At 39.6% G+C, this 25,010-nt stretch overlaps 1 pseudogene across 1 annotated transcript; it reads right to left on the bottom strand.

Annotated features, from left to right (window-relative positions):
* Positions 1-8,704: 8,704 nt before the first annotated feature.
* LOC308512627 (heat shock cognate 71 kDa protein-like) lies at positions 8,705-14,543 on the bottom strand (annotated as a pseudogene). The gene is made up of 2 exons: positions 14,388-14,543; positions 8,705-10,709 (listed from the first exon to the last, which is right to left on the bottom strand). The product of its transcript is annotated as a heat shock cognate 71 kDa protein-like (transcript).
* Between the last annotated feature and the right edge of the window lie 10,467 nt (positions 14,544-25,010).

Here is a 25,010-nt window from a genome sequence, read left to right as displayed (position 1 = left end):
TCAGAATAGGCAAGTGGAAAGCTAGCGCGGTAACAGGGAGGTAAGTTAGAAGGTTGTTGTAATTGTCTATGATAGAGTTGATAGTGGACTGGATTACTCAGTCATTAATAAAGCAATGGGCACCTACTTTGTCCAGACCTTTTGCTAGGTAGGAATTGAAATATCATCATCACTAAAGGAAATAGGGGGAAAAGATTCAAAATCATTTCGTAGGATTGGCACATGGCATATTATCAGTATGAAAATGAACTGAGGCAATGCAGAGAAGGGGATGATCTTCCTGCTCTAGCTGCGACCAGTAAGCTTCACAGAGGAGACAGCCGTGGCTGTGAGGAAAGTTCACAGTTGGTAAAGGGATCTGAAGAGCATTTCCTGCTGTTGTCTTTTGTGGTGGGCGGCTGGAATTGAGGGAAGTTCTCAGATCTTGGTTCTGGACTTAAGAACTGGAAACAGGGAACAAAAAAGTATGCAAAATGCAACCAGTTGTATGTCTTTCACCGTCTAGTTCTTATGAACTTCAGGAGTAACAACTTTTGCCTGCCTTCTGATCTTTTCCATTTTCCTTACTTGACATAGACATTGTCAAAGACACTATTGCTAATGAAGTCGAGCCTACTGCATAACCCCTGACGATTTGGCATGCTGTTTTATGGCTGAAGTTTCCACTTGGATTGGATGAGATCCAAAACAAAGAATTGACTACTTCTGGTGATTAAAAGCTCCCTTGACGATTTTTTAAAGGGATTGTTCAAAGCTTTTAGTTCCACTAAGTAGGGAATTACACTTTGCTTCCCTAAAACCATCCAGCTTTTGCACGTGGACATGGCAGTCTTTCTTTCCTGTGGCACACTACAGAGAATATTTTTTTAAAGGGTAGCAGCCTTTTAGTAGGAGGTTAAGTGGTCCTTGTATATATAATTGATAAAGCACTTGGAGCTTTATGTATGAAAGCACATTAGAAAAGTGAAATTATTATTACTTATATTGTAATTAGCTTATTTTTCTCCTGTTGTTATATGAGGCACTGGCTTCTAAACTAAGGATTTAGAGAGGAACTGATCATAGAAATAAGAAAGAATGGATCGAATAACCCTAAACATTTGGGGCAAACAGTTAAATCAGTTAAGGACGAACAGTGTATAATGTTTGCTTTTCCTGGAATGATATTTTTGATATGTATGTAACATCCCCCCCCCCCCCCAGGTTTTTAGATAGAATCCTGAGAATAGTGATTTATAGGCGTGCACTCCCACAGACACACCTGTGCGCACACACTCACACTCGTGCACACACACATCATAAACCTTTAAATTACTTGAAAGATCAATTTTACTTCTGTCTCCATAGACCTGACAAATAAACAGCTGAATTACATAATTAGAGCTGCGATGCTTTTAGATTAAGATACAGAAAATAAAATAATGAACTTTTACCTCTGCAATTTCTATCGAAGAGCTTGTCCTAGATATTGGCACCTTATTGGCACCTGAATATGCCCAGAGGGTAGGAATGGATATGGAAGCACAATATAAAGTTTGATTAATGTTTCAATCCCTCTAGGATAAAAAAAAATCACAGATTAAATCAATCCATTAGTAAGTCAAGTTAATTAAACTATTCTAAGGTCATATATATATATCCTTAGACTTGACTGCTTGCAACAGAAAAACATCTAAACACCAGGGACTTAGTAAGAAGAAAGTTTCTTAATTACAGTATGATTGGATATAGGTAGGACTACATCTCTATTTGATTATTAAGACTCCCTGGTTATTAGGAACCTAGGATCCTTCTATCTTGCTGCTCTGACATCTATAGAAGTTTGCCTCTTGTTCCAGAATCGCCATCAGGGTTTCAGCCAATATATTAGCATTTCCGGCAACAGAAAAGAGGAAGGGAAGAAGAGTGCACGTACTCTCTTTTAAGGAGACTTGATAGAAGTATTTATATTACATTGGCCAGAAATAAGTCATATAATCGGCCAGCTGAAAGGGCGTCTGTGCACCCAGCTAAATACTTGCTTTTGCGACCGTGCACCCAGCTAAATACTTGCTTTTCTGTTACTAAGGAAGATAAGAAGATTGGATATCGGAAGTGAGTTTGGAGTTTCTGCCTGATTTGATTCATCTTGTTTTCTGAAGATGGAAAATTTGACTTGGTTTAAGTTGGTTGGTTTTGTTGGGTGTAATGGGTGTGGTGAGGTGCAGAGGAATGAGCCCTGGATTACAAGATTCTGATTCCAGTTTAATATTGTTAGGCATCCCCCATCACTTGGAATAAGGAATTTGTGTGATAGACCCTCTAGGAATTCTTTAAATTATCATTCTCTTATCTGGTTCCTGAGGTTTTACAAAAAAGGTAGATATGTATATTTATACACATATATAATTAGAGGGCACACAATTAAAAAATCTATTTCTGCCTTAGCCAGTTTGGGTCAGTGGATAGAGTGTTTTCTATAGAAATAGAAGATGTACACATACAACCATGTTAGCAGAGAGTGAATTGATTCATATTTTTCAATTTTCAATTCCTTGCTTTTAGTGGAAAGAATTAAATCTGGAGTGAAAATTGAAGTGGTGAGAGATTGAGATGGGGCATAACTGTTTTCTTTTAAATTGAAAGTCAACTTTTCATCCCAAATATACGCTCTCCTCCCATTTTTTCTGGTTCCCATTACTGTTATTTTACTCATCACTTTACTCATCACCTGGCAGGATCAGGATTCGTGTCCTCAAATATGTGATGTGACTGAGTCCTTGGCACTCTGGGACTCCTGGGATGTGAATGCTGGTCTTCCTGGGAAATAGCAGTAGGGAAAATTGCACCCTCTATCTCCTGCTTCCTACTCTATGTCCGTTGGTTGTGATTCTTTGTCTTGGGCAGCTGTTATGCAGTGCTAGGTAAGACTTTCCATTTTTCTTTTCCATTCAGGGAGAATTAGCTTGTGCTGCTTTGTAGCTGCACTGGCCACATGAAGTGTCTCCCTTTGTAGCCCCAGGAAGCTGTGCCCTTTCTTAAGTATCCTAGTATTTTATTTTATTTTTTTTTAGAATTACCGTATCATTTACCTGGCATGGTTTTAACAGATAAGATGATTCTGAAGACACGAATGATTCCAAAGGGAACCAGTGGAATGAAGTGAAACAAAGCAACAATAACAAAGGACTATTACTTGCATTTTCTTCTTAACTCTTTTGATCTTAAGGAGAAAAAATTATAAAATGCCATCACCCCTCTCATATCTTATATGAAACTAGAGGCCCAGTGCACGGATTCGTGCACCAGTGGGGTCCCTTGGCCTGGCCTGTGCCTTCTCTCAATCCAGGGCCTCTCAGGGGATGTTGGACTGCTGGTTTTCGGCTCAATCCCTGCAGGCCAGGCCAAGGGACCCCACTGGTGTACGAGTTAGTGCACCAGGCCTCTAGTATGCATATAAGATCTTTGATTAATCTCTTCCTGCCCTCCCCCCTCCCCTTCCCTCTGAGATTCATCAATCTGTTTCATATTTCCATGCCTGTGTGTTGAGTGTCTGCCCCTTGGTGGTCAGTGGGCATTATAGCTACTGGCTGATTGGCTGGTCAGCCAGTCAGCCAGTCACTTAGGCTTTTATATGTATAGATGAGATGAAGGTACAAACAAACAAAGGAAAATGGATAAAATTACTTTGATATAATGTAGAAGCAAAAAATTATTGACCAGTTAGATGATTTAGATTGAACCATTTGAAACTGCTGTTTATGTAGTCAAAGTAGGTCCAATACAGGCACTGTCAAATGGTTCAACATGATACTAGTTTCTATTCTAGCTACACAATAGAAATTGTTAACCTTAAAACTAATACCATTTGAAGTTACTCCTTAGCTACATGTTTTGCCTGTAAGAGCATTTGGCTATTAGATGATATTTTGAAATTCAAGGAAGTATATATTTAATATTGGCATTAAAGCTATGTATTTGAAAAAAATTCCACCCACGATCCTGCTTTCCTTACATACTTTTTTTTTCTGTTTCTTTCTCAACTTTATCCATATATCATAACTGATGTTTTCCAAGGTGAAGAATAAAAAAGTATAAATCATACTCCAGACTGCATAGAGTAAAACCTCAAAGGAAGTTCCCCTGGTACTTGAATTTCTGAATCTATAAATGAACACAGAATGCAGTGGAGCTCAAACAAAGCCTTTGCATAATGAAACCTGTGAGGAACTTTATAGTGGAAAATAACGCTTTCTGATAGCCTACAGTACTCTCCAAAGGCAAAAATATACTTTTACAAATTACCTTAATGAGCTGAGGGACATATGCTTCCATCAGGAATGATTTAACATCCACACAGTCAAACCTGAACAATTCAGGAAAAAACAAGATCCCCCACCCCCCTCTTTTCTTCTTGGAGATGACAGCCTCCAGTGTCCCTGTCCATGGTCCAGAAGTTACCCTATAATTTTTCTGGTTGGGTCAACTCTCTCCAGGCTCAAGGAGATAAGGGCATAGTATAAGAAGCGACAGGCAGGGGCAGGATGGAATAATTGTGGGGCTCATTGTGACTTGTTATTTCTTGACACTCCAGGGAACATGGCTGGTCCTAATTTCGTTTGGTGTGGAAGTCTGAAACCCTCAGCTAGCTACCTGCTGGCCCCCAGGGTGCTAACACCTTATAAGGTAAATGCCAAGTGCCCCAGTTAGCCAATGCCTGACCTGCCTGGTTACTAAGGAACTATTTGCCCAGCAGGTTACTAAGCCAGGGAGGAGGGAAGAGGAAGAAAACCCAGCACAGGATGCCCCTCCCCCTTCACTCGGCTTCATTTTACTTTAACATCTTAGATTTCCACCTGAGAAGAGAAGTAATTTCCTAAAACCTAGGGATCCTCTGATGTAAATCAAAGGTCCTGAATGGCATTTTAGTCTCCCCCTATTGATATGCAAATTTCTAATTTACTTAAAGCACACTGTCATGCATTATAATAAAGTCTAATACATGCTTCCATGTAATTATGTGTAATAAGCAGTGATCAGTGGGAGGAGGGAAGTGGAGAAGGGAATTGTGTCTCCAGCTGGCCCTCCACACCTGCAAATAACAGACAACTCCTTTCAGTGTAGAGGAAACAAGATAATGACAGGATGGTATTAAATGCAAACATTAATTCTTAGGGACAAAACATAAGAAAGAGATCTATCAATTAAAATGTGTGAGAGTGAGCAACTTAAATTATGTGCCACACTGTCTTACAGAAAAATATGGACCAACCATAATGAAAACCTTAATTGGCTATTTACTACTGTGATACTCCTGGTGCCATTAGTTTTATTTTCATTTTTAAAGAAAGATTTATATGGGATACTGAAATCTTATGTTAATTTGGTTTGTTTTAAGAACCAATAACATATTTATATTCTCTCTCTCTCTCTCTCTCTCTCTCTCTCTCTCAAAGGATATGTCAGATCTTAGAGAGGAAATCTGAAGAGCCCAATAGGATCTTGAACTGTAAGGAAACAAAACAATATAAGAATATGCTTTGTGAGCGGGCAAGTGCGACCCTCATGTCAGGGACTGTTATTGTCCTGGCTGCTGTCAATGCAAGTTTTGTTATATGAGAGGTGTGTTCCTGTAAAGTCATCAGCAGAATTAATTTGATGACATTTGAACATGTATTTTCATGTGTGAGGCAGTTGAACATAGTAATTAGGATCTTTGGAGTGTTTCTGACCTGGTTTTGATTTATAGCTCTGTTAATAATTACCTGTGTGATCTTGGGCATGTTTCTTAAGCTTCTCTAAGTCTCAGTTTTCTGTAAAATGGGAATGAAAAAAGCTACTCTGACTTGATAACATTTTTATGGGAATCAAATAAAATAACATACCTATTGTATACCAGGTTTACTTCCTAGAGTCTTTGTAAATAAATAGTCTATTTGTAAATAAAGAACTATTTTTTTTACAACAGTAATCATATCAGAATATAAGTTCTCCACATTGCTTTATATTATTAAAAGAAACGATGGACTATAGATCAACAGCACCCATGGATAGCAAAGGTGTCTGATAAATGCTTTGCACGTATTGTCATGCAGAGTAGTCACATAGGGCAGGAGAGGAACAAGGCAGTCAAGAGTTCAACTCTGTTTCTATTTAGTAACTCTATGATCTTGGGCAAGTTGGTTAACTTGTCTGGGTTTCTCAGAGAAGACTGTGCCTTTGCAGTCTGTATCCGATATAGACTGGATGTATCAGATGTGATACCGAATTTTTGGACTGGAACCCGGATTCTTTGTCCGCTGGAATCGAAAAATGAATCCACAAGCAGAAAGTGGTGTAGCAAAGGTGGAGATTTATTGAAGAACAAGTACAGACTCCCACATGGGGAGAGGGAAGAGTCCCACAGAATGGACTCCCATGTAGGGAGGGGGAAAAGGGTCCCAATGGGTTCCTTTCCCTATGGCTTATAAAGGCTGCAGATCCTGGTGCCTGATATCCTCTCTGATTGGTCAATATTCCCCTTTGAGTTGGTCACTATAGTAACTCCTGGGCTCAAAGGTTGAACCTCACATGGGACTTGTGAGGTTCTCCCTCCCTCCTTCCTTATTGTTTTACTATTCCCTCTGGGCTTTCTTCCTCTCCTTCTGAATGAAGGGCTTCCTTCTCTTTATTTTGTAAATATAGACCTTTCCTGGCTACTTCCAGTTCCCTTGTCTTATGTAAATACAACTGTTGCTGCTCCCTTGTTTTATGGAAATATAACTGCATCTGGCTTCCTTGTGTTATGGAAATGTACCTTCTCCCAGTCTGTGGCCCCGCACTTTTCCATGGACCCCAATTCTACAAAATCCCTAAGCCTGCCTATGTTACCCTCAAATTCCTGCCTCAGATGCACAAGCTGTCTTTTACTTCTCTTGACTTATGTGGGAAAGAACACAGTCACCTTCCAGTTCCTGGGGCAGTAGATAGGCACTTATTTCCCCAGGTTCCATTCCTCCTTAGAGCTGCAGAGAGCAGCAGGGTATTTTGAATTACTACCTGGGAAACCATTACGTTCCATTGTGGGGAAAATGTGAGCCTTTTTAATATTGTAGGGACTATAAGAGAGGGGGCATGGGCAGGGAGGACATCAGGATGTATAAGAAGGTTAAAGGAGGGATGGAGATATAGAAACTAAAACTCTGTAGAGCCAGGTCTCCTAAAGGGCTGAGGCCAGTGGACCAGGAATGGTGCTACCAGGAGTGTATTGTGGGAACTTTTACAAGGGATTGGGATTCTGAATGTTTCCCAGCACCATAGTCCAGGGAACAGGTCATTTAAGGTGTAGTCCATTGCTTTGCTTAAAGAACTTCACTATTAATTCCTTGACATCAGAGTAAATTACGTCTGTGGATGTGCTTCCCATCCTATCTCACAAGCCTTTGCTGACAGAATAGGAAACAACTCAGCACCCAGGACAGCTCCTGGGCATTTGGCAACCAAAAGAAATGGGAAAGATGAACTGTAGCACAATTCATCCTAGATTAATGGCTTCTCTAGTGTTGCTAAATAAAATTTAAAGCAAGGCTTGAGAGGATCAAAGAATTTCAGTGTAACTTGACTGTGTCCCAGAATAAAACTAAAAAATTTTTTTTAAAAAATAACAAGGCCCATCCCCCAACAATGCAAAATTCACAGTCTGGATTCAATAAAAAAAAATTACATGGAATTACAAGAGCAAGAAATACAAACTACAATGAAGATAAAAATCAATGACCCCCACATTATATGGATGACAGGATTAAGAAACATTAAAACAGTTAAAACAGGAAACAGGCCCTTCTGTGATGTCACAAGAAAAGAATTTCATGGGCACTCACGTAGGAGTGGCAAGATTTTATTAAAGTGAAGAAGCGATAGTACACTCTCAGAGAGGCAGAGAGTGGCCAGGCCAGAGGGTGTGGCTGCCCAGAGGTCCTTCCAAGGATTCCCTGTATTCCCTTGGGTTTGGGAAAGAGCTGGCTTTCTTTCAAATGATCCAATCTCTTTCCTGGCTTTCCCCAGGCTTGTGCCTATATCATACCCCATCCAATCTCTTTCCTGGATTTTCCAATGCCTGTGCCCTTACCCTGATATTTTCCCAGGCTTTTCCCTGGCCATTGTATAGTCACCTATTTGGGCTCCTCCTCACATGCCTCATAGTTCTGCTTTGTAACTTGGCTTCTGCACATACACTTAGTAAAAGCTATGCCCCTCATACCATCTTGGCTTCTACTGTACATGAACTCAGTAAAAAGAATTTCCCCTGGCCATTTCCTCCCCCCCTTCCCCCCAATTATTCCCGTGGAATATGCCACTTACTCCCCTCCCCAATCCCAGGTGGCTGTAGAGCTATCTTTTATGCCTAGTCAACTAGGCAGAATGTTTTGCACCATTTGGCAGAACATTGCCATTTACTCCCCAGGGTGACTGTTCCTTCTGTTCCTTCCTATTTTGTTTCTTTTCTTTTTCTTTTTTTGGTGCCAATTTTAAATAGTTTTATTTAAGACATCACATTTTCCACTTTACAATACAGTTATAAAGTACATTAATTTCTTTCCCTGAGCACAGTCCGTATTCAAGTATCAATGTCCAGTTATTTACTCTACAGCAGCTCAACTTTTAAAAATGCCCATGGATTTTGCTACAAATTTGGGTCCTTCAATATTTTGTGTGGAACAATGCTAGTTTTATGTTCAAAGCTGGCTTAATCAACCTCTTCTATGGTGGGGCCCAGAGGAGGCACTGCCAGATGGAGGAGCTCCGCCACCAGGGAAGCCCCCAGGCATTCCTCCTGGCATGCCTCCTGCACTCTGGTACAGCTTGGTAATGATGGGGTTGCAGACATTTTCCAACTCTTTCTGCTGATGTTCAAATTCTTCCTTTTCTGCAGTCTGGTTCTTATCAAGCCAGTTGATGATGTCATGGCACTTGTCAAGAATCCTTTGTTCGTCCTCATCATTGATCTTGCCTTGAAGTTTTTTGTCTTCAATGGTTGCTTTCATGTTGAATGCATAGGATTCAAATGGATTCTTGGAAGACATCTTGCCTTGCTGCTTCTCATCTTCAGCTTTGTACTTCTCAGCTTCTTGGACCATGAGCTCAATGTCTTCCTTGCTCAGGTGACCCCTGTTGTTAGTGATGATAATCTTGCTCTCTTTTCCTGTTCTCTTATCCACAACAGAGACATTGGGGATGCCATTGGCATCAATATCAAAAGTGACTTCAATCTGAGGAACACCACGAGGTGCAGGAGGTATCCCTGTGAGTTCAAACTTGCCAAGCAGGGTGTTATCCTTGGTCATGGCACGCTCACCTTCACAAACCTGGATGAGCATGCCTGGCTGGTTGTCGGAGTAGGTGGTGAAGGTCTGTGTCTGCTTGGTGGGGATGGTGGTGCTGCGCTTGATCAGCACCGTCATGACGCCACCAGCCATCTCATGTCAAGGGAAAGAGGTGTGACATCCAGCAGCAGTAGATCTTGGACATTTTCAGATTTGTCTCCAGAAAGAATGGCTGCCTGGACAGCTGCACCATAAGCGACAGCCTCATCAGGGTTGATGCTCTTATTCAATTCTTTTCCATTGAAGAAGTCCTGTGGGAATTTCTGAATCTTGGGGATATGAGTAGAGCCACCCACCAAGACAATATCATGGATTTTGGACTTGCCAAGCTTGGAATCCTGAAGGGCTTTTTCTACAGGGTCCAGGGTGCCACGGAAATGGTCAGCATTCAATTCTTCAAATCAGGCATTGGTGATAGAGGTATAGAAGTTGATTCCTTCATAGAGCGAATCAATCTCAATACGGGCCTGGGTGCTAGAAGAGAGAGTATGCCTAGCACGTTCGCAAGCAGTACGAAGGCGAAGGCGACAGACAGTCCTCTTCTTCTCACTGTTATCCTTCTTATGCTTGCGTTTTAACTCTGCAATGAAATGGTTGACCATTTGGTTGTCAAAGTCTTCTCCACCTAAGTGGGTGTCCCCAGATGTAGATTTGACCTCAAAGATACCATCTTCACGTGTGCGGGTTGACACATCAAAAGTGCCACATCCCAAGTCAGAGATCAGCACATTTTTTTCAGCTCCAACCTTTTTGTCTAAACCATCAGCAATAGCAGCAGCATTGGATCATTGATGATTCTAAGTACACTGAGACCAGCAATAGTTCCAGCATCTTTGGTGGTCTGATGCTGAGAGTCATTGAAGTAAGCAGGTACTGTGACAACAGCATTAGTAACAGTCTTCTCAAGATAGGCTTCTGGATGACAATTCTTCTGGATTAAAGCTTTTTGTCTCTCCCTTGGACCTTGGTCCTACCAACATCATTCACCATCATGAAAGGCCAATGCTTCATGTCAGACTGGACAACAGCATCATCAAATCTACATCCAATCAAGCTCTTGGCATCAAAGACTGTGTTGGTAGGATTCATTGCTACTAGTACTTGATTCTTTGTAGTATCACTGATCAATCGCTCAGTATCAGTAAAGGCAACATAACTCAGGGTGGTTCATATTCCCTGATTGTTGGCAATTATTTCCACTTTTCCATGCTGGAATACACCCACACAAGAGTAGATGGTGCCAAGATCAATGCCAACTGCAGGTTCCTTAGATATGGTTGCTGGTGTGCACGCACAGCTTGCACAGACCCGACTGGAACTGGTACCCCTGCGTCCAATGAGGCCCTCTTTTGTTAATTCTCTAACCAACTACCACTTCTAACAGAACTACATTCTATGTTTAAGAATGTACAACAGTTCTAAGCATCTTAAGGAGAAACATGGAAGATGTTAAAAAGACACAAACTTTCAGGTGATAAACCAATTTCTGAGATGAAAAATACAGTGAATGGATTAATAGATTAGAAACTATAGAATAAATGTTTAATGAACTTAAAACCACAGTAAAAGAAACTATCCAAAATGAAACACACAGAGAGAAAAAGAAGATGCTGAATAATGAACAGAACACTGGTAAACTGAGGGGAAAATCTTAACAGCCTAATATATATAAGCTTGAGTCCCCAAAGAAGAGAAGGGAAAGAAGGAAGGAAGAGAAAAAACCTTTTTTATAAAGCCAGAAACATTTCTTAATGTGATGAAAAAATTAACTCACAGATCTAAGAATCTCAATAAACATCAAGCAAAACCTCAACAAAGCCCTCAATTACCAAATTGCTTAGAAGCGATGATAAAGGGAAAATCTTAAAGCAGCCATAGAAAAAGACATTATGTGCAGAGCTGTAAGGATAGCAGCATATCTGCAGGAAACAATACAGGCTCGAAGACAGTGGAACACCTTTAATACTGAAAAAACCAAGCCCCACACAAAACATTAACCTAGAATTCTTACCCAGTGAAAGTGTATTTCAAAAGAGAAGGGGGGAAAAAGACTTTTTCATACATACACAAAATAAAAGGTTTTATTACCAGGAGGCCTGTATTATAAGAAATAATAAAGAAACTCTCTCAGGCAGAAGAACAAGATCAACAGAAATCTGGATCTACAAAATGTAATGAAGAGCACCTGAAAGCATAAAAATGTGGTAAATGTAAAATATTTTCTTCCTGTATCTTAAATCACTCTAAAAGAAAACGGGCCATTTTAAGCAAAAGTCATTACAATGTATTGTGGTGTTTACAACCAATGTATAATGTACAACATATTTACAAAATCAGAAAAACAGGAATGGAAATGGAAGGGTAGTATTTCTAATACTACATGTGAAGTGACATAATATTAGCCAAAGGCACATTATGATAAGTTTAATTTGTATGATAAAAACACCAAAGCACTGCAGAAAAAATTACTACAGACACTATGAACATTAAAGGGATAACTAGAAATTTTTATTAACTTCATCCTAATAAATCTGATAACAGATAAAATAATCAAATTCTTTGAAAGATCAAAACTGAAACATTAAAACTTACTCAAGAAGATTTTTGATAACATGAATATTCTTATATGTAGTAAATAGTTTGTATTTTTTTTGGTGAAACCTTCTCAGGAAGAAATTCAAGCTCAAATGGCTTCAGGAGTGAATTTAACTACACATTTAATTACGAAATGACAGAAAGTCTACATAAAGTGTTCCAGAAAAATTAATAAAATAAATATAGCTCATGAACACAGACACATGGAAAAAATTAACAAAATTTGAACAAAGTAAATCCAGCAATAAATAAAAAGGATAACATATTATGACCAAGTCCGGCTTAATCCAGGAATAGAATCCTGGTTCAGTATTCTAAAATCAATCAACATAATTCACATCAACAGATAAAGAACACAAAGACCCATATGATCATTGAAGAAATGCAGAAAAATCATTTAACATAATCAACTTCTGCTCATGAAAGAAACTTTTAGCAGACTAGGCACAGAAGGGAACTTCCCTAATCTGATTTAGGACATCTACCAAGAGCCTTCAGGTAACTTATTAGTGAACTTATCTCTACTTTTCACTGCATACAAAACTTAAGTCAAAATGGATATCATGCAAAATGCAAAAAATATAAAATGTAAAATTATTTAACTCATAGAAGAAAACCGAAAGGAAATTCTTGGGTTCAGCAAAGGTGGCTTCAGATACCAAAAGTATGATCTATGAAAGAAAATATTTTTACATTGGATTTTATTAAAATTAAGTCCTGCTCTCAGACAGTTTTAAGATACTTAACAAACCACAGACTGGGAAAAATATTAGAAAATACCACATTTGCCCTAACCAGTTTGGCTCAGTGGATAGAGCGTTGACTTGCGGACTGAAAGGTCCCAGGTTCGATTCCAGTCAAGGGCATATACCTTGGTTGCGGGTACATACCCAGTAGGAGGCGTGCAGGAGGCAGCTGATTAATGTTTCTCTCTCATCAATGTTTCTAACTCTCTATCCCTCTCCCTTCCTCTCTGTAAAAAATCAATAAAATATATTTTAAAAAAAGAAAGAAAATACCACATTTGATAAAGTTATTGCTATTCAAAATATATAAAGAACTCTAAAAATTCAGTAATAAGACAACAATAGACACTTCACTTAAAAAGGTATGTGTGCCGAAACCGGTTTGGCTCAGTGGATAGAGCGTCGGCCTGTGGACTGAGGGGTCCCGGGTTCGATTCCGATCAAGGGCATGTACCTGGGTTGCGGGCATATCCCCAGTGGGAGATGTGCAGGAGGCAGCTGATCGATGTTTCTCTCTCATCGATGTTTCTGGCTCTCTATCTCTCTCCCTTCCTCTCTGTAAAAAATCAATAAAATATATTTTTTAAAAAAAAGGTATGTGGATATAGTAAAATGAAGATATGAAAGATTCTCAACACCTTAGTCATTAGGGAAATGCAAATTAAAAACCACAATGAGATACCACTATATACCTATTAGACTAGATACAATTTCCAAAAGAAAACTGAAAATGCCAATACTGGTAAGGATTCATTATTGGAGGAATTGCGAAATAGCACAGCGACTTTGGAAAACAGCTCAACAGTTTCTTATAAAATTAAACTTTCACTTATCATACAATTCAGAGGTCCCATTCCTAGGAGTTTACCTAATGAATGAAAATGAAAAACTATGTTTATACAAAAACTTGCACACAAAAGTTTAGAGCCTCTTTACTTGTATTTGCCTTAAACTCGAAAGAACCCAAAAGTGTCTCAACTGGAGAATGACTATAGACAAATTATGTTATGTCCATCAAATGAAACATTACCCTGCAATAAATAGTAATGAACTACTGATTCAACCTGACTGAGCCTTAGATATCTTATGGTCACTGATGGAAGCCTGACTCAAAGGCTATCTATTGTAGGATTTCACTTATCTGACTTTTTTTTTTTTTTTTTTAAGCAAAACCATAGGGACAGGAAACAGTTCCGTTGTTTCTGGAGGTGATGGGTAGGGGCAGGGTCAGCAGCAAAGGGTCATGAGGAAGTTTGGGGGCACGACAGAACTAGTTTATAATGTGCCTGAGGTGGTGGTTACATTACTCTATATGCTCATCAAAATGTGCAGAACTTTACTATAAAAAGGGTAAGTTTAACTGTATGTAAATTGTACCTTAATTTTAAAAAATGAAAAAAAAAATTCTTAATTTTGAAATGGGGGTTGTACAAAGTATTAAAAAATTCCTTCTTTATTAAGGGGGCAAGACCAAAACCATAAATAAAATAGTCCTATTTTACAAGTCAGGCACGATGGGGCACAGAAAATGGGTCCCCACCCTTCTGAGAAAAGTGAGAGTGGGTATCCTGAAGGCTTTCTGGAGGAAAAGATGATAAGTAGTGTGACTCACACTTATTAGAAATCTCTCCATATCCCTCTGTTATTTAAAATGCCGTGGCTTATTCTTCACCATCAGTCTGAAAGGCAATAACTGTCCCGCTACCTTTTTCATAAAGAAAATGACTTCCTTTTTGTCCTTCCATGAAGGTTCCTGCTCCTCTTCCATCCAGTCCGCTTCAGGATTTTCATAAGGGAGGCTGCCAGGAACCTGAAGGATCTGAGACAGCGTGTTGACATTGGTAAAGACTGATTTTGACATACCCTTCTGACAACCTTTCGGTTAATTTTCTGCTTTATTAAAATCTTTAATTAAATTAATATGGGTTGGAGCAATAGTCTTAACAGATTCTGTGTATTAGCAAACAAGGCCTCAGATTTCAAAGTCAGTGGCCGAGCGGGGCTCCAGAAGCCAGTAGTTTCCTGGGAGCCTTTGGTCATGAACGGACTGAACGTGCTGCTCGTCCAAAAGCCCAGTGGGTTTGACTTGGGCCATGAAGCTGATGAGAACACAGAGAAAGTCCTGTATGTTGGCCTCCCCATGCTGAGACCCTGCCTTCACTGTTGTCTGTCCTCCATTCACCTCTCCCTTGCCTTAATATGTTTTATTTCAGACCAACCTCACAATGGAAGATAGTTAAACTCTGGAGCAGCTAATTCATCCTGCCATGTTGAACCCTTGATGTGTCCCCTTAACACTCACAGACCTGGCTTCGTAGGTGTGCATTGTATGTGAGGTTTGACAAATGAGGTGCCAGGACTCATATCTTGAAAAATTCTAAAAATGATAAATGGATCATTTTTCATGTTCCTCTTTCACATCTCCCCATATGTTGGATTTAGCATCCCATATGTCCCCATTGGCACCAAATCTATTCCTGCCTTGTGGAGAACTTCCAACGTGAGGGTGGGGGGAGGTGATCAAAATCCAAGGTCCATCAGAGAATGGAGATGATTAATACATACAGTCATACATTTATTGCCTCAAGTCAAATGATTTTTTTAAAAGTGAAGTATATTGACATTCAAATGTCATAGAAAAATTTTAATTTTCCACCAGGTTCTTTTTTTAATATAACAACCAGACAGAGGCAGGTTGTGGGCTGCTTGCAGTCACAATATTGGTGTGTGCATGGAACTCATACCCTTTCCACCACTGTAATCACTGACACGTGCTCCATGCAGGCTGACAGATGTTTTGATACACAAGAAAAGTTTACCACTTTTTTCCACTCAGTAGCATCAAAATACAAGGCAATGTATGTTTCCTACCTTTTGCAAGTGTGTCTTATGGGTTGTTAATGAATTTCCATGTGAACTTACCTGTTTCAAAATAGATTAGCTGTATTTTATCCATCTGTTTAGTAATTCCACATAGAAGAATTTAGTGCCTCCTATGTGTCAAGTATGACATAGAAAAACAGATAAAAAACAGAGTTTCTGCTCTCAGAGATGTCACATGTCAGTGTACCAAGTATAGTGACTGAGGTTAGCACATGGGCATACGGTCATGTTTAGGAAACCAGATTCAACAGGGTTGGGGAGGAGGCCAACAAAATCATCCTGATGCTGATGGAAAGATATTTGAGTTGACAAGCCATGGCCAACCTTTGGGGAGGTGTCATAAAGAAGGGCATCATGCAAAGATGTAGCTATATGTGCAAAGCACAGAGATGCAAAGCAGCAAGTGAGGGTGGGGAGTGAAGGCCCTGCAGTTTAGGAGAACTATTCAAGATACAGCTACGGAGGAAAGCAAAAACAGTTCATGAAGGCTCATGTGCAGCAAACTAAGAAAAGTGAACTGGGAACTTTGAAGAATTACTGGAATATTTTAGGGAAGGAGGTGATCTTCTTGGCTTTTGCCTGTCATAAAGGCATCGCTGGTGGCGGTGTAAAAGAGTGAGATAAATTTGGGGATGTAGAGTTAGAGACAGGAGGCAGTGGGCTGAGGTAGGAAGATATTGAAAAAAATATCCAAGTTGGAAAGGAGAGTTTGAACGAGGAGGAAAGAGAGGAGGGCGATGTTTAATAAAAGCTGTTGAATTTAATCTACTGAATAAAAGGAGAGCTGCTATCAGCAATGGTCAAGGATACAGAACTCATGGAAAGGCTTTTAGAAAACTATATCTCCTACAGATAAAATATCAACTGTTTCCATGGTTACAGCACCTAGCCTTGTATTGGGTGATCCATATCTCAGAACGTATTACTTTACCTTGAACGCTTTATTTTTATACACACTAGAGTTGTTTGTTGGGAGAGAGAACATCAGCATCTATAGAAGGGATCTAAAGAATGTTTTGTTTCTGTGTGGGAGATGTTAGGTGCTGCACTAAGAATGGGGCCTTGGGCATTAACTCTTTTAATTATGACAACAGTCCTCTGAAACAGTATTCTTGTCAATGCTGGTAATGATTAAGGAGACTCAGGCACAGAGAGATTAAGTAACTTGACTGAGATCACACAACTAGTGAATGGAAGAACCAGAATTCCATCCCACCCTTCTCTCCTCTTTTTTATCACCTCCTCTCATGATGCTTTGCTGTCTTTCTTTCATGTTCTTCCACTGGTCTTCCGATTTCACAATTCTATATCTGAATCCTGAATAATAAAGCAGATCTAAAACAGATCATTTTAAAAAATATATATTTTTATTGATTTCAAAGAAGTAGGGAGAGGGATAGAGAGATAGAAACATCAATGATGAGAGAGAATCATTGATGGGCTGCCTCCTGTACACCCCACATTGGTGATCGAGCCTGCAACCTACGCATGTGCCCTGACCTGAATCAAACCATGATCTCCTGGTTTCTAGGTCAATGCTCAACTACTTAGCCACACCAACTGGGCTAAAGCAGATCTTTTAAGAATCAGCCTGGCATAGTGATTATGAACAGGGGCCTTGAAACCTGAACGCCTGAGCTTATATTCTGCCTCTAGCTTCTACTACCTGGGTAATTGTGGGTTCTATGCCCCAGATAAGTTATCTATAAAGTATAAATAACAGTGTCTTCATTTTAGTGTGTTTTTTTAAAGGAAGATTAAATGAGTTTATAGATGCAAAGCATGTATAACAGTGCCACTGAAAAATAATCTTCGCTCCCCCAAGTTATAGTATAATGCATTTGCTTTTTCTCTGGAGTTTTATTGGAAATATAACATTAAAAATTGTCAACAATCTATTCTTACAGATGCTTTACTGGGGTAAACTTTTTGCGACAACGTGGCATCTGCTTTATCTTTTTCTTTGGTGTCTTATTTCCTGGGTTTTAGCTTTAGCCACAGGAGACAACTTTAAACATCTGATAATATGTGCAGAACAGAAGTCTCTGGTACTCTGGTAATGACTTTTAACCTAGAGATAGGGAGAAAATATTAGAAGCATTATGCACTTAAAATTGGTTAATATTAAGTGATTGCAGATAGCACATTCATTATGTTGCAGAACAGTGAATACTTTCCCCTTAGAAATTAGCTAATTGTGTCTATCAATTTTTGTAATTTTAACACATTTTCTTTCTTGGAATTTAATAAGGATTTTTTTAACAAATGCATAACCTCATCACATATGATAATTGCTTAAAATAGATTAAAGCCAACAACAGAACAACACACAGCATGAAAACAATTCAAAACAGCCTTCTTTTGAAGAAAACTTGTAGAAACATTTATGGAAGCTATTAATCTCATTATAACTCAGGATAATTCATTCAACCTTTCACAACCTTTTATTTTGGTCTGTTAAATGGAGGAAATAATACAAAGATTAGGTGGAATTATTTATATGAAAATATTAAGCACAAGGGATGACAAAACCAGAGCTTTTTTCAACTTCGTTCCATCCTTCCATTTTCCTGTTCTTTCCATTACCCTTTTCTTTTTATTCCTCTTTATATCTTCAAGAAGTCTTTGAGTACACGGCAGAGCAGGGAGAAGAAAACAAAGGAGGAGAAAACGCAATGAAGCTTGTTTTGATAAGACTGAAATTCCACTGGGGAATGTATTTCTTAAGTGTAGATGCCCCTTAGCAATTTCAGCACCAGAAAGAAGAGAGACACTTCTTACAGAGGAAGCATCACTGTGCTCAGGATTCTGTGTGACGGTGGATTTATTCTCAGTTTAGACTCCCAGCAAGACTTCCTTGTCTGGAAGAATTACATCATTCTCTAACCATAACAGGCTTATTAATACTGGTAATGCCCAAAAGAAAAGAGATTGAAACAATACAGATGGTTAAGACTAATGAGGTAGAGCACTAAAGCGATTTTTGTTAACCGGCATTAAGTAGTACATACTGGAAGGAGGCACATCCTTCCATAAAATAACTTCATGAAGACTCAGACCCCAGAGACTACTTTGAACAAGTACATAATAAAAATCATGGAGTTTTTAACTCAAAGTGTGGGAATCTTAGCAAATGACAGTGTGAACTATAAAATCAATCCTGTACCAGAATTATTCCTTTAGCCCCCTGTATTATTTTTTTTTATTGCTGTGTAATAAATTACCACAGATTAGCTGCTTGAAACAACGCACAGTTATTATTTTGATGTTTCCATGGGTCAGCTTAGCTGGGTCTTCTGCTCAGTTCTCAAAAACACTCTAATCAAAGCAGGAGTTGGGCTGCATTCTCATGTGGAAGCTTGACTGGGGAAGAATCTGCTTCTCATCTCATCTAGGTTGTTGGCAGAATGAACTTCCCTGTGGTTTATGATTGAGGGCCCCATTGTTGGCCGTATGGAGGCTGGAGGCTGCCCTTAGGTACCAGAGGTGTCACGTGGACTTTCTCAACATGGCTGCTTACCTCCTCAAGCCAGCAAAAATAATATCTGCCTGAGGAAGGGCCCGGTCTCTCTTGTAAGGACTCTTACCTGATTGAGTCAGACCTACCTAGACAGTGTCCCTTTTGATGAACTCAAAATAAATTTATTTGGGACTTTAGTTACATCTGCAAATCTCTTCACCTTTGCCATATAATGTAACTTGTAAAGGAGTGACGCCCCCCTCACTTTTGTCATAGTCCCTTGGTGACAAACAAGTCACAGGTCCCATCCATACCAGAGGAGAAGGGATTATTCAGAGCATTAATTCCAGGGCACTATAAACATCAGGCCTGCAAGAGAATCTGCTCACAACAGCCACATTAGTTGAGCTTTACTGCTGGTTAAGAGTAGTTAGAACTAGGCATAAGAATTATACTGGAATTCTTCACATCTGTATAATTCCATTCAGTATACTGTATAACATGTAATTTTACTCAACACACTGGTAAACCACATATAGCATGGGCTTGCTCATTACCCATTAACTCCTTTCTTCTCTTTACACAAACTTAAATTATGGGAGCCCATTAAGGATCTTACATATTTATTCAACAAGTATTTATTGACTGCCGACATGACCCAGGCACTATTTAGATACTGGAAGTATTGAGGCAATAAAAAAGATTTAAAATAATTCATGCCCTCTGAACCTTACATATTAGAAGAGCAGAGAGACAATGAACAAGATGAATTAGTAAAATGTTTATTATGGTTGGTAATAGTAAGTGCTAAGCAAAGTGCTAAAAAGGTAATGTGGGAGTAAAGACCTGAAGAAGTAAGGGAGTAAGTCATGTGCGCATTTAGGGGATGAGCATTTGAGGCAGAGAGAGGCAGGTGGAAGGCCCTGACATTGAAAATGTGCCCAGTGGGTTTGAGACATGACAAAAAGGATGAGTGGCTGCCGCTGAGTGAGCCTGGAAAGACAAGGAGATGAAGAGAGGAGATGGGAGACTGGATCAAGCTGGTTGTGTAGGTCTTTGTATGGAATTTATTGTTTACTTTGGGAAGGAAACCACTGGCACATTTTGAGCAGAATGACATGGTTTGACTTATGTTTTAACAGGGTCACTCTGGCTGCGGTGTGAAGAAAAATAGAATGAAGGGAGTCAAGGGTGAAACAGAAAGACCACTAAGCCGATGACTGCAATGATTCAGGTGAGAAATGGTGATTTAAACCACCAATGGAGGTTAAAATGAATTTCTCTGAAGGTAAAACTGAAAGAGTTTGCTGACACTTTAGTTGTGGGTTGTACAAGAAGGGGAGACATCAAAGATCACTGTCAATTCCACATCTGTATATATATTTATAGCTTATCAATTAACCACCCAACTACTATATGCTCTATGTGAATAGATGTACATACATATGTGTATATGGTGGGGCTTCATTGAATTTACTCTAATTCAATTGAGTTTGGTAAAATATATTTTGTCTACTAATTCCTTATATATATTATGTGATTATGAAATACACTGCACATTCACATACACACGTTACTTTGTTGAGTCAAATACATGACAATATATACTGTGCTTTATAGATAATTTACAAGATTTTTCAAGCCTAATTTTTATTACATGCAATTTCATCTTGCAAACTGATTTTAGAAGCCTAACTCATGAGAGAGAAGTGGCTTGACTTTAAACCTGAACTGAATGGCCCTTCCCTGATTTTAGTGTCTACAGTTCTGCTGCCCAGAACATAACCACATAACAACAGTTCTTTGAGGACTGTCAGCATGGGGTTTGTTCAGCCCCCCTGTGTGCTGCAGAGCATTGTTTGGAAGGAGGGCCACCTCCCAGGTCAGTCTTTTCTGACCACCTTGTTCAGTTCTGCTAATATCAGTGGGATCCATTCCATTCTAGTGACCCTTAGGGGAAAGTGGATTTTAAACTCAAGATTTCACAAAGACAATAAAGCATCCTACTTCAAATTCACTGGTTATACTGGCTATAAAATTTTATGAATAATCATGTTGACAATATGCAAATGTATGCATAAGTAAGTATCTATAATAATAAAAGCGTAATATCCTAACTATACTGGACAGCCAAATGAACTTCCAGACGACCTCCCGGATGAAGCCGGGGTTGTGAGGCCCGGATTTCATGCATCGGGCCTCTAGTATATTTATATGTAATTGATCCTAAGTACCATACCCTTGTATCAGCTGTATTGTCTTGTTGCCAAAGCTGGACTCTCCTCATTCTATCCATAGCACATCTCCAAGAAGTGTGGCCTTTGGAGTACATTAGAGTCGTCTACCAGGTAGAAATACTTCAATTGCAAGTGAGAGAACATTTAGCCTAAATGGCTTGAATAAGAAAGAGAAATTTACTGGCCCATGTAATTGATCAGTGCAGAGGTAGGACTGACCGCAGGCACCATTTATGGTCTTATTTTTCACTAGTCTCTGCTTTCAGGCATGATCCTGGGCTCTGACTTCCAGCTTGTACAACTTGTCCTCCTGTGGCTCCATCCATAATAAAATCAAGGGTGGCAGTGTTCCAGACTGTGCCCTATGCCACTGCAACCCTAGGCAGAGAAGGCCGTGTTCCAGTACTTCCAGAACAAACATTGGGGCATCCTAATTGGATCAGTGAAGGTCACATGACCTGGAATGGCTCCTGGATAGCCAGGAGGATACAATGCATTGGTTAGCTTGGGTCTGAATCTTGCCCATTCATGAAAGAGTAACTGTCACCAGGGAGTTGGGATAGGTTATTAGAACCTAGCCAATTCAGGCCCAGCCTGAAGCTATGGAGAGAGAGGCCAATTCCCTGTACACCACATGGCAGGGGGAGCTGGTACCTGAATCTCAATCAAGGGGAAGCTGCTCAGTAGATGTTTAGATCATGTAAACATTCAAATGTTGCCCAGCCAGTGTTGCTCAGTGGTTGAGCGTCTATCCATGAACCAAGAGGTCGCTGGTTTGATTCCCAGTCAGGGCATATGCCCAGGTTGTGGGCTCGATTCCAGTAAGGGCCGTGCAGGAGACAGCTGATCGATGATGGATGATGTTTCTCTCTCATGGATGTTTCTATCTCTCCATTCCTCCCCCTTCCTCTCTCTCTCTAAAACCAATAAAACATATTTAAAATTTTTTTAAATGTTTTCATCTTGCTTGGCTTCACCAAAAGGGAAGGCTATGCAGTGAGTGCTCCGAGGCTCACGTTCCTAACAGCCCTTCTTTCCAACGTGCGGTTCTTCTGTGGTTCTGTCCCTGTGTCCATGACACCGTCTACATCCTAAAACATATGTTTACAGCTCATTCCTTCTCTACTTGAAGAACTGCCTGATGACAGTCATGGAGGGGAAGGGTCTGCTTCTGAGAACAGGAATTTAGCCCTGCATTGTGAGGTGTATGCTAAGACCCTAGCACCCGGATCTGTGTCCTTTTTACCAATTAGCTATTTGTACTAAAATTTGGGAGTCTCATTGTTTCAGCAATTAGTTGTCTTTTAAATTCTCTCAAGTATTGGTTTACTATTGCTGTCATAACAATTTACTTTATACTTAGTGGCTTAAAGCGACACAAATATTCTATGTTACAGGTTTGCTGGTCAGAATTCCATCACCCGTCGCATTGTACTTATAGTCAGGTGCTGGCTGGGCTGCGTTTCCTTCTGGAAACTCTGGGGACCATCTGTTTTCTTGCTCATTCAATTTGTGGGCGGAATTTTATTTCTAATGGTGGGGTGACTATCACCTGGGATCATTCCCGGCTTTTAGAGGCCACAATGTTCCTTCGCTTGGGGCTTTCTTCCTCCATTGTCAAAGCCAGCGGCAGCAGGTTGAGTCCTTCTCAGTCACGTTGCTCTGCCCCCCACAAAGGTTCTCCACTCCTGGGGTCTCGTTGATTACATAAGACCTACCTGAATAATAAAGGGAAATCTTGTCTTTTTAACAGCCAGCTGGTTAGCGGCATTAATTCTGTCTGCAACATAATTTTGCCATGTAACATAACACTCATATATTCATGAGTTTGGGGGTTGGAATGTGGACATCTTGTGGGGGAGAAGGGTTATTCTTTCTATCACCCCCACACACAACTGGCTCACATTTATTTATTTATTTAATATATTTTTATTGATTTCAGAGAGGAAGGGAGAGAAAGAGAGAGATAGAAACATCAATGATGAGAAAGAATCATTGATCAGCTGCCTCCTGCACAACCCCAACTGGGGATCAAGCCAGCAACCCGGGCATGTGACCTGACCTGGAATCAAACCATGAGCTCTTAGTTTATAGGTTGACACTCAACCACTGAGCCACGCTGGCTGGGCGACAGCGTGTACGCTTGATGTAATGAAATGACACTTTACTTCTATGATGCTAATCCCTAAAACACATAACCCCTGTCTCATCATGAGGAAAACATCAGACAAATTTTAATTAAGGGACATTCTACTAAGCAGCTGATCAGTACTCCCCCAAACAGTCAAGGTTATCAAAACCAAGAGGATCCTAAGGCTAAATGACAACTAAATTTAACTGAATAGAATTCAGAAAACAAAAAATAACATTAAGTAGAAAACTTAGAAAATCCGAAAAAAGGTGTAAACTTTAGTTAGTAATAATGTATAGCATTGGTTCATTAATTGTAACAAATGTACCATAGTAATATATTAGTAAAATGGAAACTGGTTGTCGGGGTATAGGGAAACTCCTTATACTATCTTCACCCCTCTTCTGTAAATGTAAGTATCTAAAATAAAACATTTAATAAAATATAACATTAGTGGTTTTCTCACCAGCATCCAGAGACCTTGGACTTGACAGCTTGTGTTCACTGAGTGTGCATCCTGATGTTTTTGTTCAGAAGCTTGTTTTCCAGGCCTTTCCCTTTCAGTGGACTTGTAGGAACTGATACTGCTTCAGAATATCAGGGCTGTGTTCACTCTCTTGAACCTTTTGGCAGGCTATTTTTGGAAGAAAGATGAGAATTCGGGCCTCTGGAAGGAAGTTAAAGGAAGGTAGACTTTAGTTCTTTGGAAGACAATACATACCAGTGATTGGAATGGGGAGCAGAGGAAATGGCCTACCTAAAGTGGGCTGCTTGTGTCTGGAAAAGTTTTAAACAGAGACATCTTTTCAGATCTATTATGCATGAGGAGCACAGGAAATGCTGACTAGGAAGTTGGAATAGTCCCTTTTTGCTATGATATTCTGGGCCCCTCCTGAGTTAACAAACTGCTTCTGCAACCCAGGCTCACTTTGACTCACCCATCTATTCAGCAAATATTTGCGAACCACCTACCTAGATCTTGGCTGATACCTCCCCAAGATCTAGGTATATGCCATGGAACAAACAGACTGATGCCCTTCCCTAGTGCACTGAGAACAAAGTTTTCTTCTGTGGAACAGATCAGGGATGGTACCTAAAAGCCCTTTGTCAGTTAGTTTCAAAACCGCTATTATTTTCTGCAGAATAGAATCATCTAGGAGGAGGTAAATCATAAGAGTTATTGACTATGAACTCTATGAACATACTTCAAGGATACACTTTAATATTATTAAACTCTTTTTTTTTCATGAGGGGTAGAGGAATATGGTTTTGTTGCGAAGTATCTTCCTTTGCCTAACCTAGGTCATCATTCTCCCCAGGACAGATATAAGAAACGAAACTGAAGATGAAAATGTGTATAATTTAAGGAGCAGTGGGTCATTTAAAATTCTCATCTTCCTTATGACTATAAAGTATCATGTAATTTAGGGAAAATCATTCCTTTTAGTTCTGCTTTGGGGCTAATAATTCTTCTTTACAAATAACCACAGATGTTCTCAAAGGAAACTATTATGTAAAGTTCAAATTAATGCAGGAATTTAGGGAGATTTGCTTAGATATTCATTAATTTAGGGGTCAAAAAGAGGTCAACCCATCTCAGGAAGGGAGGCAATATTT

The sequence above is a fragment of the Myotis nattereri genome, assembly GCF_964212035.1.
Source record: "Myotis nattereri genome assembly, chromosome: 1".
Taxonomy (NCBI): Eukaryota; Metazoa; Chordata; class Mammalia; order Chiroptera; family Vespertilionidae; genus Myotis; species Myotis nattereri.
Note: the sequence above shows the minus strand (reverse complement) of the source record. Positions and strands in the feature narration are given on the sequence as shown.